This window comes from Psammomys obesus, unplaced genomic scaffold, assembly GCF_907164565.1.
Source record: "Psammomys obesus unplaced genomic scaffold, mPsaObe1.curated_primary_1811, whole genome shotgun sequence".
Lineage (NCBI taxonomy): Eukaryota > Metazoa > Chordata > Mammalia > Rodentia > Muridae > Psammomys > Psammomys obesus.
Window position 1 is genome coordinate 13230375 of NW_026585626.1, and position 14892 is coordinate 13245266.

Genomic DNA, 14892 nt, shown 5'->3' on the forward strand with positions numbered 1-14892 from the left:
GATATATGCCTAGGAGTGGTATTGCTGGATCTTGAGGAAGCACTATTTCTAGTTATCTGAAAAAGCAACAGATTGATTTCCAGAGTGGTTGTATAAGTTTACATTCCCACCAACAGTGGAGGAGGGTTCCCCTTTCTCCACAACCTCTCCAGCATGTGTTGTCACTTGAGTTTTTGATCTTGGCCACTCTGATGGGTAAAAGGTGAAATCTCAGGGTCGTTTTGATTTGCATTTCCCTGATGGCTAATGAGGTTGAGCATTTCTTTAAGTGTTTTTCTGCCATTCTATATTCCTCTACAGAGAATTCTCTGTTTAGCTCTGTTCCCCATTTTTTAAGTGGATTACTTGGTTTGTTACTTTTCAGCTTCTTTAGTTCTTTATATATACTGGATATTAGCCATCTGTCAGATAGAGGATTGGTGAAGATTCTTTCTCAATCTGTAGGCATTCATTTTATTTTGATGATGGCTTCCTTTGCTTTACAGAAGCTTTTCAGTTTCATGAGATCCCATTTATTGATTGTTGCTCTTAGAGCCTGTACTGTTAGTGTTCTGTTCAGGAATTTGTCTCCTGTACCAATGAGTTCTAGGGTCTTCCCACTTTTTCTTCTAACCGATTTAATGTGTCTGGTTTTATATTGAGGTCTTTGATCCACTTGGACTTTAGTTTTGTGCAGGGTGATAAGCATGGATCTATTTGCATTGTTCTACATGTAGATATCCAGTTAGACCAGCACCATTTGTTGAAGATGCTATCCTTTTTTCCATTATATGGTTTTGGCATCTTTGTTGAAGATCAGGTGTCCATAAGTGTGTGGCTGGGTCTTCTGTTTGGGTCCATTGATCCACCATTCTGTTTCTATGCCAGTATCATGCAGTTTTTATTACTGTTGCTCTATAATACAGCTTGAGATCATGGATGGAGATACCTCCAAAAGATCTTTTATTGTAGAGGACTGTTTTAGCAATTCTGGGTTTCTTGTTATTCCATATGAAGTTGAGAATTCTCTCAAGGTCTGTAAAGGATTGTGTTGGTAATTTGATGGGAATTGCAATGAATCTGTAGATTGCTTTTGGTAAGATGGCCATTTTTCTATGTTAATCCTGCCAAACCATGAGCATGGGAGATCTTTCCATCTTGTGATATCTTCTTCTAATTCTTTCTTCAGAGACTTGAAATTTTTTTCATGAAAGTCTTTGACTTGCTTGGTTAGGGTTACACCAAGGTACTTTATGTCATTTGTGGCTATTGTGAAGGGTGTTGTTTCCCTAATTTCTTTCTCAGCCCTCTTATCTTTTGTATACAGGATCGGCTACTAATATTTTTGAGTTAATTTTGTATCTGGCCACTTTGCTGAAGTTGTTTATCAGCTGAAGGAGTTCCCTGCTAAAACTTTTGGGGTCACTCATGTATACTATCATATCATCTGCAATAGTGATAATTTGACTTCTTTCTTTCCAATTTGTATCAACTTGATCTTCTTCAATTGTTTTATTACTCTAGAAAGGAACTCCAGAACTATGTTGAAGAGATATGGAGAGATTGGACAGCTTTGTCATGTTCCTGATTTCAGTGGGATTGATTTAAGTTTCTCTCCATTGAGTTTGATGTTGGCAATAGGCTTGCTGTATATCGCCTTTACTATGTTTACATATGTGCCTTGTATTCCTGACCTATCCAAAACTTAAACATGAATGGATGTTTCTAATTTATTGATTTCAGCCATGAGTTTGATTCTTTCCATCTACTCCTTTTTGGTGTGTCTGCTTCTTTTTTTTTCTAGGATTTTTAGGTGAGCCATTAAATTGCATGAATGAGCTGTCTTGAATTTCTTCATGAAGGCACTTAGTGCTATGAACTTTCCTCTTAGCACTGCTTTCATTGTGTCCCACAAGTTTGGGTATGTTATGCCTTCATTTTCATTGAATTATAAGAAGACTTTAATTTCTTTCTTTATTCCTTCCTGACCCAGCTGTCATTTAGTAGGAAGTTGTTCAGTTTCCATGTGTGTGTAAGCTTTTTGCTATTTCTGTTGTTGTTGAGGTCCAGCTTTATTCCATGGTGATCAGATAGGATACAAGGATTATTTCAATCTTCTTGTATCTGTTGAGGCTCGATTTGTGATGAATGATATGGTCTATTTTGGAGAAGGTTCCATGAGGTGCTGAGAAGAAGGTAAATTCTTTTGTGTTTGGGTGTAAGGTTCTGTAAAGGTCTGTTAGGTGTATTTGATTCATGACCTCTGTCAGAGACATTGTTTCTTTGTTGAATTTCTGTTTTGTTGACATGTCCTTTATTGAGAGTGGGGTGTTGAAGTCTCCCACTACTAATGTGTGGAGATCTATGTGTGGTTTAAGTTTATCATTGTTTCTTTTATAAATGTGGGTGCCCTTATATTTGGGGCATAGATATTCAGGACTGTGATGTCTTCCTGGTGGAATTTTCCCTTGATGAGTATGAAGTGTCCTTCCAATCTCTTTTGATTAATTTTGTTTGAAAGTCTATTTCATCAGATATTAGAATGGCTACTCCTGCTCGCTTCTTGGGTCCATTTGCTTGGAAAACTGTCTTCCAGCCGTTTACCCTCAGGTAATGTCTATCTTTGTGACTTAGGTGTGTTTCTTGTATGCAACAGATTGCTGGGTCTTGTTTACGTATCCATTCTGTTAGTCTGTGTCTTTTTATTGGAGAGTTGAGTCCATTGATGTTGAGAGAGATTAAGGACCACTGGTTGTTAGATTCTCTGATTTTGATGTTGGCTGTGGTAGTAAGTTTGTGTGCCTGCTTACTTTTTGTTTTACTGTAGTAAGGTTAATTATTTTCTGTGTTTTCTTGAAAGTAGTTAGTTTTCTTTGGTTGTACTTTACCTTCTAGTATCTTCTGTAACACTGGATTTGTGTGTAGATATTGCTGAAGTTTGTTTTTATGGTTGAATATCTTGTTTTCTCTGTCTATGAGGACTGAGAGTTTTGCTGGGTATAGTATCCTGGGAAGACATCTGTGTTCTCTTAGGGTCTGCATGTCATCAGTCCAGGCCCTTCTGGCTTTCATAGTCTCTGTTGAGAAGTCAGGTGTGATTCTGATGGGTTTGCCATTATATGTTACTTGGCTTTTTTCCCTTGCAACTTTTAGTATTTTTTTTCTTTGTTCTGTATACTTACTATTTTGATTATTATGTGGCAGGAGGATTTTCTTTTCCAGACTAATTTATTAGGTGTTCTGTAGGCCTCTTGTATTCTTATAGGCCTCTCCTTTAAGTTGGAGAAATTTTTTTCTATGATTTTGTTGAAAATATTTTCTGGGCCTTGGAAGAGGGAATCTTCTTTTTTCTCTATTCCTATTATTCTTAGGTTTTGTCTTTTCATGTTGTCTTGAATTTCTTGGACTGTCTGTGTCAGGAATTTTTTAGATTTATTTTCTTTGATAGATATATCGATTTCTTCCATTGTATCTTCCACACCTGAGATTCTTTCTTCCATCTCTTGTAGTCTGTTGGTTATGCTTACCTCTGTAGGTCCTGTTTTCTTCCCTAAGTTCTTTCTCTCCACAATTTCCTCCATTTGTGTTTTTTTTTTTTTTTTTTTTTTTTTTTTTAATTCTTCCAATTCTATCTTCAGGTCTTGAGCCATTTTCTTGATTTTCTTCACCTGTCTGACTGTATTTTCCTGTTTGTCCTTCAATTCCTTCAGCTGTTTGTTTGAACAATCTCTGATTCTTTTATTTCTTCCAGTGATTTAAGTATTTCCTCTCTGAAGGCCACAAACTGTTTGGCTGCAACTTCCTGTATTTCTTTACTGATGGCCATTATCTGTTTGAGTTTATCTTCCTCTAGGTCTTTACACATTTTATTTGTTTCCTCTGTTATCCTCTTCATGAGCATAAATGTTAGGTCATCTTCTTGAATTTCAATTATGCTGGAGTGTCCAGGGCTACTTGCCCTTGCATACCTGGGTTCTGGAGATGCCATATTGTTCTGTTTTTTGTTGGTTGAGCTTTTACACTGGCCTCTACCCATTGGGCCATCTTAGGTTTTGGGTGTTAGTTTCTGGTGGTTCCTGGAATCCTGTGCTGGATAGAATTCCCTTGGCAGGAAGATGGTTTTTCCAGAAGGAAGCCTTCTCAGTTTTTTGGGTATGGTCACTGAAAGGCCTTGTTTTTCAGGAGTTGCCACAGCTCACCTCATGTGTACATGCCTGAGTGGTAACTGGTCCTTGTTAGTCAAGAGGGTTCTCTTCTCACCTGGAGAAGTCCTGGTGAGAGCTTCCCTGCTTCTGGTTTTCTTGCTGTATATTTAGTGAGCTGCTGCTGTAACCTGGGTGCCCCGTGGTTTGGTCAGTTTTGTTAGGGATAACTGGTTGCCCTCGGAGCTGTATCTGGGGGTTGATATCAGGGATACCAGGCTTCTGTAGGTCTGAGGTTGGAGCCCTGTGCCCTAATACCCAAGTAGGTATCAGTGGCAGGGGAATATTGCTTCATGGGAGCAGCAGGCTAGCTGGTGCAAGCAGGTCCCTGGGTTGGCAGGCACGCTGTTCTGTGGGACCTTTTCCATGGATATACTAGGTGGCCTAAGTCCATCCTAGTTTGCTTCCTTCCCTGTGGGCGTTTTTCTCCAGACAGGAACTCTCAGTCTATGACGCCCTGGGGTACACAGTTCTGTCTGTGATGAAGAGCTGGGCATGCAGCAAGTCTCTGTGCTCGCTGCTGGAGCCCAGTTCAGTGCTGGTGGCATGCACCAGCCATTCTGAGGGACCTTTTCCAGGGAAAGACTGGGTGACCCATGGCCAGTCCTGTTGCCTTCTTTCCCTGTGGGATTTTCTCGCGACTGGGACTCAGTCTCTGGTGTTTTTGTGCCCACCATTCAGCCTGGGAAGGTGATCAGGACACGCAGGTGTGTTGCACTGGTCTGGCGACCTAGTGCTTGCACGACTCAGGATCTCTTCCAGGTTCTGGCTGGGTGGCCTGAGAGTAGACCCGATTGATTCCCACACTGTCAGGTTTCCTCTCACCTGGGAAACACGATCGCTGGTGTTTTAGAGACCAGAGTTCAGTCTCTTGGTCGCTGTATGGAAAATGTTGTCCTGCTCCTCATATGCAGTGTTCTCCTGGCGCTGCCATCTTGTCGAATCAAATTTATTTTTAATTTACATATGAATAAAATTTCATTGGATAGCTATGTACAACATTTTCATTATTCATTCATCAGTTGATGGAAATCTAGGCTGATTTCATTTCTTTGATACTAAAAATGAGCGGCAAGCAATAAACATGTGTGTTTATAAACATGTGTACCTTTGAGATAATACTGCTCCTATAAATATATGTCCAGGAGTAAAACAGCAAGGTGACATGCAAGTAATGTATTAGGTTTTGGAAAGCTTCCACACAGATTTTGACACTTCCATCAACAGTAAATAAAAGTTCCACACTCTTATCTCTATTCCTTTTCATTGTTATCTTGATGATAGCCATTCCTACTTAGAAAGAAACAGAATCAAAGCACATTTAATTGGTATTTTCCTAAAGTTTAAGAATGTTGAACACTTTAAAAATAATTGAATAGCCATTTCTTCTGTTATATTTTTTTCTATTGATAATTCTCTATTCATTGTACTAACTGAATTGTTTATTGTAGTGTTTTCTTTTTGTCATTTCTTTGTTTGAGGCGGAGTTTCATTCTGCAGTCCTGGCTCACCTGGAACTTCCTCTTTATACCAGGATGACCTAGAACTCACAGAGATGCATCTACCTCTGCATCCTTAATGCTTGAATTGAAGGAATTCAGCACAATGTGTTGTAGTTGTTCAGTTTCTTAAGTTCTTTCCATGTTCTAGAAATTAAAACTTCTGTCAGATTTGTCAACTGGCAAAGATTTCATCCCATTCTGCCTCTTTACTCAATTGTCTCCCTCTGTTAAAAAAAAAAAATAAATGTTATGAAATAACAAACCCCTGCACAGATGTAGCCCATGGCAGCTCAGTGTCCAAGTGGGTTCCCTAGTAAGGGGAAGAGGGACTGCCTCTGACATGAACTCAGTGGCCTGCTCTTTGATTATCTCCCCCTGAGGGGGGTCCAGCCTTACCAGGCCATAAAGGAAGACAATGCACACAGTCCTGATGAAACCTGATAGGCTAGTGTCAGAGGGAAAGGGAGGGGGACCTCCCCTATCAGTGGATTTGGAGAAGGGCGTGGGAGGAGATTAGGGAGGGAGGGTGTGATTGGGAGGGGATGAGGAAGGGGCTATAGCTGGGATACAAAGTAAATAAACTGTTATTGATAAAAAATAAATTAATCTTAAAAATATATGCTCAGGCCCTTCTGGCCTTCATGCTCTCTGCTGACAAGTCAAGAATGATTCTGATAGGGTTGCCATTATATGTTACTTGGCCTTCCCCCCTTATAGTTTTTAATATTTTTTTCTTTGTTCTGTACATTTGGTGTTTTGATTATTATGTGGTGAGAGTATTTTCTTTTCTGTTCTAATCTATGTGGTTTTCTACAGGCCTCTTGTTTGCTTAAAGGCATCCCTTTCTTAAGATTGAGTGAATTTTCTTCTATGATTTTGTTGAAAATATTTTGTGGTTCTCAGAGTGAGGAATATTCTCTTTCTTCTATTCCTAGTATTCATAGATTTTGCTTTTCATGGTGTCCTTGATTTCTTGAATGTTTTGTGTTAGGAAATTTTTGAATTTAACATCTTCTTTGAGAGGTGCATCTATTTCTTACATTGTGTCTTCTCCCCCTGGCATTCTTTCCTCCATATCTCATAATCTGTTGGTCATGCTTACTACTGTAGTTCCTGTTTTCTTACCTAAGTTCATCATTTCCAGGATTTTTCAATTTGTGCTTTCTTTATTATTTCTATTTCCAACTTCAGATCTTGAACCATTTTATTGATTTTCTTTATCTGTTTGTTTATATTTTCTTCCTGTCATTAAATGATCTGTTAAATTCCTTCACCTATTTGTACTTTCTATATTTCTTTTAATGATTTATTTATTTCTTGTCTAAAAGCCTCAAACTGTTTGGCTGTACTTTCCTGTATTTCTTTAAGGATTTTATCCCTTTCCTTCATCATACTTTTTATAAGCATTGGTTCAATTTTATTTTCTTGTGTTTCAGGTATGTTAGGATATCCAGGATTGCTTGCAGTGAGATAACTGGGTTCAGGGATGCCATATTGTTCTGGATTTTCTTGACTGTGTTTCTAAACTGGTTGTTAGCCATCTGGTTGTTTCAGACATTGGCTGTTCTTGTGACCATTTGGAGTTCTCAGAGGATGTGGAATGAGCTCTGGGCGGGAAGCTGGATATCCTGCAGAAGCCCTCCTATGGTTGGTGGGAATGATCTCAGACTGGAGGATAGATTTCAGGGACTTTCCTGAAGCTCTCCTTAGATGTATGAACCTGGGGACCAAGCTGAGTTAATTTCCTTCTGGCCCTGTTCATCTGATATTCTACATGCTTCTTGTACTTGAATAGATCTCTCTTTTCCTCCCTTTGATAAACTTTATATTAGTTTGTTTTGAAAATACTTCCAGGCCTTTGTCATGGAATTCTTCCAATTCTTCTTGCATAAGCTTAATTTGTAGATTTTATCTTCTCATGGTGTTCCAATAATCTCCCATGTTCCATTTGTATTTTCTCTTTTTTATAATTTTCTAAATGTTTTGAATTTAAATAGCTCATCACTTTCTGCCTGTTTTCCTCCCTTCAGCCTCTCCCAGCTATCCTACCTCAAACCCTTCCTATGCCCAAAATTCTCAAGTTGATACCCCCTTTTTCTTTATCATATTTACTACACACATATATCTATACATATATACCTAAATCTACATCTATCTTATCTGTCTGTCTATCATCTATCTATCTATCTATCTATCTATCTATCTATCTATCTATCTATCTATCTAAATCTGTGTATATTGAACTTCCTGAGTCTGTTTCCACTGTTTGTGGATATATGGTTTTAAGGTTGACCACTGTTCATTGGACAACCAATATGGTAGCTCAGTCCTGGGAGATGCTAACTCTCAGAAGTCCATAGTTACCTGTATTTCTTTACCTGGAGATAGAGCCCCTGCAGAAAATTCCTGCTCTTACATTAACATATTCATTGATATTGTTGTTTTTAAATTAAATTCTCTGGTTATTAAAAATCCTTCACATTTTTTACATTTTCTTTTAGTCTTGATATTCCTTATTTCCCATGATCCATTCACTTGGTGAGGCTTTCCACTGAGCTTTTGATTTTTTTTTCAGTATCATGTTAGCTTGTATTTTCTTTAATATTGTTATTCATTGAAAACCATTTTTGCATTATGTATTTCATTATATTACTCTTTGTTATTTCATTCAGCTATTTCTATTCTCTTTGAATTAAGTAAGGACATTATTTATGTCCTTGTTGATCTCTTTGAAGACATTTATAAATTATTCTGTGAATTCTTTGTCCACACTTTTATCTAAGTAACTCTCACTGTGGCTCATTACTCTTGAGTTGATAATTTGGGGGGAAACATTTTGTACTCTTTTTTTTTTCTTTCACATTATTTGTAGTTTTGGGATTGGGTTTTACAATTCAGAAATTAAATCGTTGGTTGAAGACTTTTATTTATTTAGGTCACCTGTTTCCTTTCAGTGGGAATGTTTTCATTGTTTGGATAGACCTAGGTTATAACAGGGATAACCTTTTTTTTTAACAGCTCTGATAGACAATATTCAGAGAATTAATTTATGTCTTGACAGTCTTCTCATGAGAGTATAATGTTGTATGCAATCAAGGTGGAGGAGTCTATCTACTATAAAAATGGAATAACAACCAACTAATAATAATCCCTACAGTGGATTGACATGGTGGTACACACCTGTAATCCCAGCACTCAGGAGAGAGAGGTAGGAGGATCTCTGTGATTTTTGAGTGAGTCCAGGGCAGCCAAGGCTACACAGAAAAATCCTGTCTCCAAAACCAAAACCAAACCAAAACAAAACAACAACAAAAACCTGAAGTGATAATAATTTTGTGGAGTACTATGTGAAAAGTTTTATTCATTACTGTGTGTATAAATAGAGAAAAAAAGAAAAAAAAACATATTAGTGCTGAGGTGATAGACAGTTGTGGAGAAGAACATAACACAAAAGAGAACTATAGGACCAAATAATTGGGGAAGATTAATTTGGGGCTAGAGGTACACTAAAAAGAGAGGGGGAAGGCAGACAGAGACACAGAAACCGAGAGACAGAGAAAGAGAGACAGAGAGATGGATACAGAGATGGAGAAGTACAAATGTAGGACATGGACACTGGTGGGACTGCTGGGTTCTCTCTAGAATCTATTGGCTATTGCATGGCTTCCTCAGACCTTAGACTTCTATCTTGTCACTTATAGTTCTTCTGAGATTTTTTTTTTAATTGTTACTGAGCTTCTGGATTAACAGTTCAATAGTATGGATTCTTGTTTGTCTTTCTAGGGGTTTAATTGTGGATCTTATTTAAGAGTTTGTCCTGCACATATATATGCATACTCTGCAAACCTAGCATGCACAGTACACGCTGTTAAATGCACACTGCACCCACAACCACATTCACATTCACACACGGGCATTCAGACATACACACCACATACATAACCACTGATGTGTAATCGTGAACACCAAACACACGTACCCTGTCCCTACAACCCTGCACAGAACATATAGGTACATGCATGCACTACATGCATACTCAGGCCAAAACTGGAATGCGTGTTCATCTCATACACACTAATGTATGAGACACCATATAATGCACATAGAACACCTACATGAGTACCTCATATACACCACAATGAATGATTATATGTAGCACATATTTCATCATGCCAATGAGAACCCAAGATAGCAGGCATTTTCTATTGTAAGCCAGGTGCTAAATTGTAGATATTTATTCTGATACATTGGTCCTGTGTTACAAATCTTTACAGAAGGGCTTACTGAATTATGGAGACTGCAGGCCTGACTGACTGAGTGCTATCACCCAGAGTAAAGATACCTGAAGCTGGTGTTTACCAGTCCTGGCCCCCTGGGACAAGTGGGACCACCTTTGGGTACCCTGTCATCCCGTTCTCCTTCACCTGCTCAGTCCAGCTCTAAATATCAACCTTGCTAGGTGAGTATTCTAAACATTTTAAATGCCATAATTTTTGTTTATCATTGCTTAATTCTTTTTCTTGAGAAAATTTCTTTTGTTAATACACTATTGGATTTTTTTTCTTTTTAAGGGTTTATTTATTCTTTTTAATTTATTACAATTTATTCACATTGTATCCCAGCTGTAGCCCCCTCTCTTGCCCCCTTCCAATCCTGCCCTTGGTCTCTCTTCTCCTCCCATGCTCCACTTTTAGGGGATGTCCTCCTTTCCTTTCCTTTGACCCTAGCCTATCTGGTCTTATCAGGACTGGCTGCATTCTTCTCCTCTGTGGCTTGGTAAGGCTACCCTCACACACACACTCAAGGGGAGGTGGTCAAAAGGCCAGCTACTGAGTTCATGTCAAAGAGAGCCCCTGCTCCCCTTACTAGGGAGACCATTTGGAGACTGAGCTGCCATGGGCTACATCTGTGCCAGGGTTCTAGGTTATCTCCATGCATAAAACACCTACAAAAATTAAATGTTGAATTAGGAAGGATCAATTTATTTCAAAATAACTCTTAAAGAAAATGTTTTGTAAACTCAGAGCACACACCTGTGATCCTAACACTACTCAGGAGCTAAATCAGACACTGAAATTCAATCCAGCTTGAGCTACATGGAAAAAACTGTTTCAAAAACTGAAGGGCTATGTAATGATTATTTGTTCTTTTCTTCCTTTCAGAATGGGAAATAATGCTGAGAGAGCACACACTTTCACAAAGATAAACTGAAGAACTACATTTAGGCAGTCATTTCTTGTATCTGTCTATTCCTTTATGTTTTCAGATCAAAATAATCCATATATCAAAGTGTCATATTCCTTTCTTTGAATCTTATTTTTAACAGTTAAACTATGTATTCAGAATGTATTACTCAGAATGATAGAAAAGATGTACAAAGAACACTGCTTGTAGCTATATGCTAAGACCTCCCTGTTTGTTGCTGTCATTGGCTTCATGACAGTAACAAAGGAGAACATGAAGTAGACTACACAGAGTACTTGCCGGAAGCTTGAGGGTATGTTTCAGAATCTGATATCTAACAATGTGTTCCTGTTCAGACTCTAGTCTCAGATGAAAATGACAGATAGGGTTGCAATGTGCAGGCTTGGGTATGCCACAGACTCAGCGTTTTCACAGCCCTTCAGCTGAGGGATGTTTTCATTTTACCCCTGGATCATAGCAGAATTGCAAGCTTCCACATTCTTTTGATAGCAATGTGGGTTTTAAATGTTCTTATAGCTTTAAATTTTCACTAAATACAACCATGATTTTCACAAATGACTATAATCGTTTTCTAAACTGATATCCAAGAACAGGAGGAAACTGCCATCCATACCTTGTGACAAAGCAACAAGACAGCTGTCTTCATTTCTAAGTTCTGTGTCTTGCTGGCACAAGTTAAGTATCACAACCGTTCCCCTCATTCTCACCCTTTCCACTCAGGTCCAAATGCAGGCAGCAAATTATCTTCCAAGGAACAGTTTTGCTTTACTCTGCATTCCCACTGAGCCATGAATGGCCTTCATCTTTGATGGAAAACATGGCACAGCAGGGACCACTCAGATAACTGAATGTTGAAGAATATAAAGTACATAAGAAGTGACTGCTATAGAAAGAAAATGCTATATAAAAAGCAAGCTTTGGATGGTAAAGCTTCAGATATTTGAGAACAATTCATGGTGGCTTCACATTCCTTGAGATTTAGATCAGAAGACTGTTACATTTCAGATTACTTGGTTTATATTACAGGCTGCATTGCACCCCTTATCATATACGAACTGCTAAGCGCTGACAGCACTGAATTAGAAAACAAAGATAACTCAGATTAACAAGGTACAAGTGTAGGGCCCTCATCTACTGTAGCCAGTGTTCTTATAAGAAGAGGAGGAAACACTAGGGATTCACAAGCTAAGATCATGCAAAGACACAATAGGACAGCAGTTCTCCCCTTCAAGACAAAGAAATCTGTTAAACATATTTATCTTAAACCTCTCATCTGGTGTTGTGATGACACAGTCTCAACAAATGACAAACAATGCATTTAACTAATGTATGTTTTATTCCTGAATTGTATTTTAAAATACATGTCTGTGTTCTTAAATATCGTTTCTGAAGATGCAGCAATCTGTTATGTTATTAAAAAAAAATAGGGAATCTTAAAGTTTTTTGGGGGGGAATCTTAAAGTTTTTTAACACAATGAAATTATGAATGTTTAAAGAGGTAGAAATGTTAGTCTAACTTAATGCATACATGTAGCAGGTTCAACACTGTAGCCCATATATATATATATATATATATATATATATATGTTAATTAAAAATTAAATCTTAAAATGAAGAAATAAAAACATTTTGACTAAGAGTATTTTTTTCCTTTTTATTGAAAATAGTTTTTTTTCCTTACATAATATATCCTGACTGTTGTTTCTCCACACTTGCACCTTCTCAATTCTTTCCCATCCCAATTCACCTCCATTCTGTCTATCATTAGAAAGGAACAGCCTTCTAAAATATAATAATAAGACAAAATATAACGTAATAAGATAGAACAAAAACTAACTCATTAGAATTGGATAAAATGAACTAAAATAAGGTAAAGAACTCAAGAAAAGACACAAGAAACAGATATAGACACAGAAACCCACTTGCATGCATCTTCTGGAATCTAATAAAAAACAATGAACTGGAAGCCAGAATATATGTGGAGAGAGCTGTAGGGTAAAAGAGAGGAAAATAACACTATATAAATGAGATAAAATACAATAAGACTAAAAAAGAAAAACCATGACCTCATGAGATGAGGACCATCCAAAAATCTCCTGAGTTCATTCTGTTGGCCATCTGCAGGGCATGCAGCCTATCTTTAAGAGTAGTTTGTTTGCCCAGTGATCTTCTCTTGTGGAAAACTGAATTTTCATTTACACATGGTCATCAATTAGAGACAGCTTCTGGGTTAGGAATGGGAGCATGGATCTATTTCTTCTTTCAGCTCTAGGACAGCTTCTGGTGCAAACCTGTGCAGGTCCTCTGCATTCTGCCTTCATCTGTGTGAGTTCATATGTAAGCTTATTCTTTGATTTAGAGGGCCTAGTTTCCTTGGTATCCTTTATCCCCTCTAGCTCTTATACTCTTTTCCTCTTCTTCTACATTTATGTCCTCCACCCTGAGGGGAGAAATTTGATGGAGAATTCCCAATTTAGTACTGAGTGTTCCAATGTCTCTCACTCTCTGCATATTGTCTGGCTTTGGATATCTGTATCTGTTTCCATTTGCTGCAGGAGGAAGCTTTTCTGAAGATGACTGAGCAAGGAGCTAATCTATGAATATAGAAGAATGTCATTAGGAGTAATTTTCTTGTTACATTCCTTAAGATATTTATTAAATATCTTAATTGGGGTTTCTATGGCTGTGATGAAACACCAGGATGAAAGCCAGTTGGGGAGAAAAGGGATTTGATGTTGTTTTCTTTCCTTTTGTTGTGTTTTTTATTTTATTTTATTTTTTTTAACTTACAATTGCATATATCACCAACGGAAGTAAGAAAAGGAACTCAAGTGGGGCTGGAACCAGGGAGAAGGAACTGATACTTAGGCCATGGAGGGGTGCTGCTTATGGCTTTCTCATGGCTTGTTCAATCTGCTTTTTTACAAAACCCAGGACCACCAGTCCAGGGATAGCATCACCCATGATGGGTTGGGCTTTTCCCCATCAATCACTAATTTAAAAAATGCCTCACAGTAAATCCTTATGGGGCATTTTCTCAATTAAGTTTCCCTCCTTTCAGATAACTCTAGCTTGTGTCAGGTTGGCATAACACTAGGTAGCGCAGAGGAAACTATTTGGTTTTACCCTAAGTCCCTGAGCTATCTAGTCTCAGCATCTTGGCTACCTAAGCACCTAAGTCAGGAATGGGCTCCATCTCCTGCAGTAGTCTTAAGGCGAATCAGATATTGGCTGGTCACTTCCACAACCTTTGGACCACTGTTGCACCAGCACATCTTTCAGGCAGAGCAGCATTATAGATAAATGTGTTTGTGGCTGGTTTGGTCTTACCTTTCTCCTTCCATAGCAAGCAGAGTACATTCTTGTACCAAAGATGCTAACCAGAAGGGTGCCATTTTAACATTACTGTATCTTTGAGACTTGTTCTGTTTCGGAGCATTTGGCTAGTTGTGGGAATTCCATGAAGTGCTGAGGAAATTATATATTCTTTCGTATTTGGGTGACATGCTTAGTAAATATCTGTATGTCTAGTTGCTACTTTTTAACTCTGATTTATTTACATTTCTTACTTCTCTTCCTCCTTTCTCCACCCCATTCCCTTCCAACACTCCAACACTGGGTAGGAGAGAGAAACTTAGTAGAGAGAAAAGATGTAGTTTTCCTTGGCTACTTCCTGCTGGTTAGGGTCATTGGGTTCTTTGGGCATTGGGCAAGTTCAATCTTTGTTTCAGGTTATCTCCAACTTCTTGCCGGGAGCCAAATCTATCTACTGAAGCCAAAGTCAAAGCTATCTACTGAAGCCAAAGTCAAAGCTATCTACTGAAGCCAAAGTCAATTAGTGAGTCAAAGCTATCTAGTGGAGACAAAAGGTGTTTACTAGGCCAAAGCCAAATAGTGAGCAAAGGTCATTTAGTGGAGACCTAAAGCTATTTAGTGAAAGTTATCTAGGACCCTAACTCATGGGTGATAGACTGTGAGGACATCCGTTTGTTAGAGCATCCATG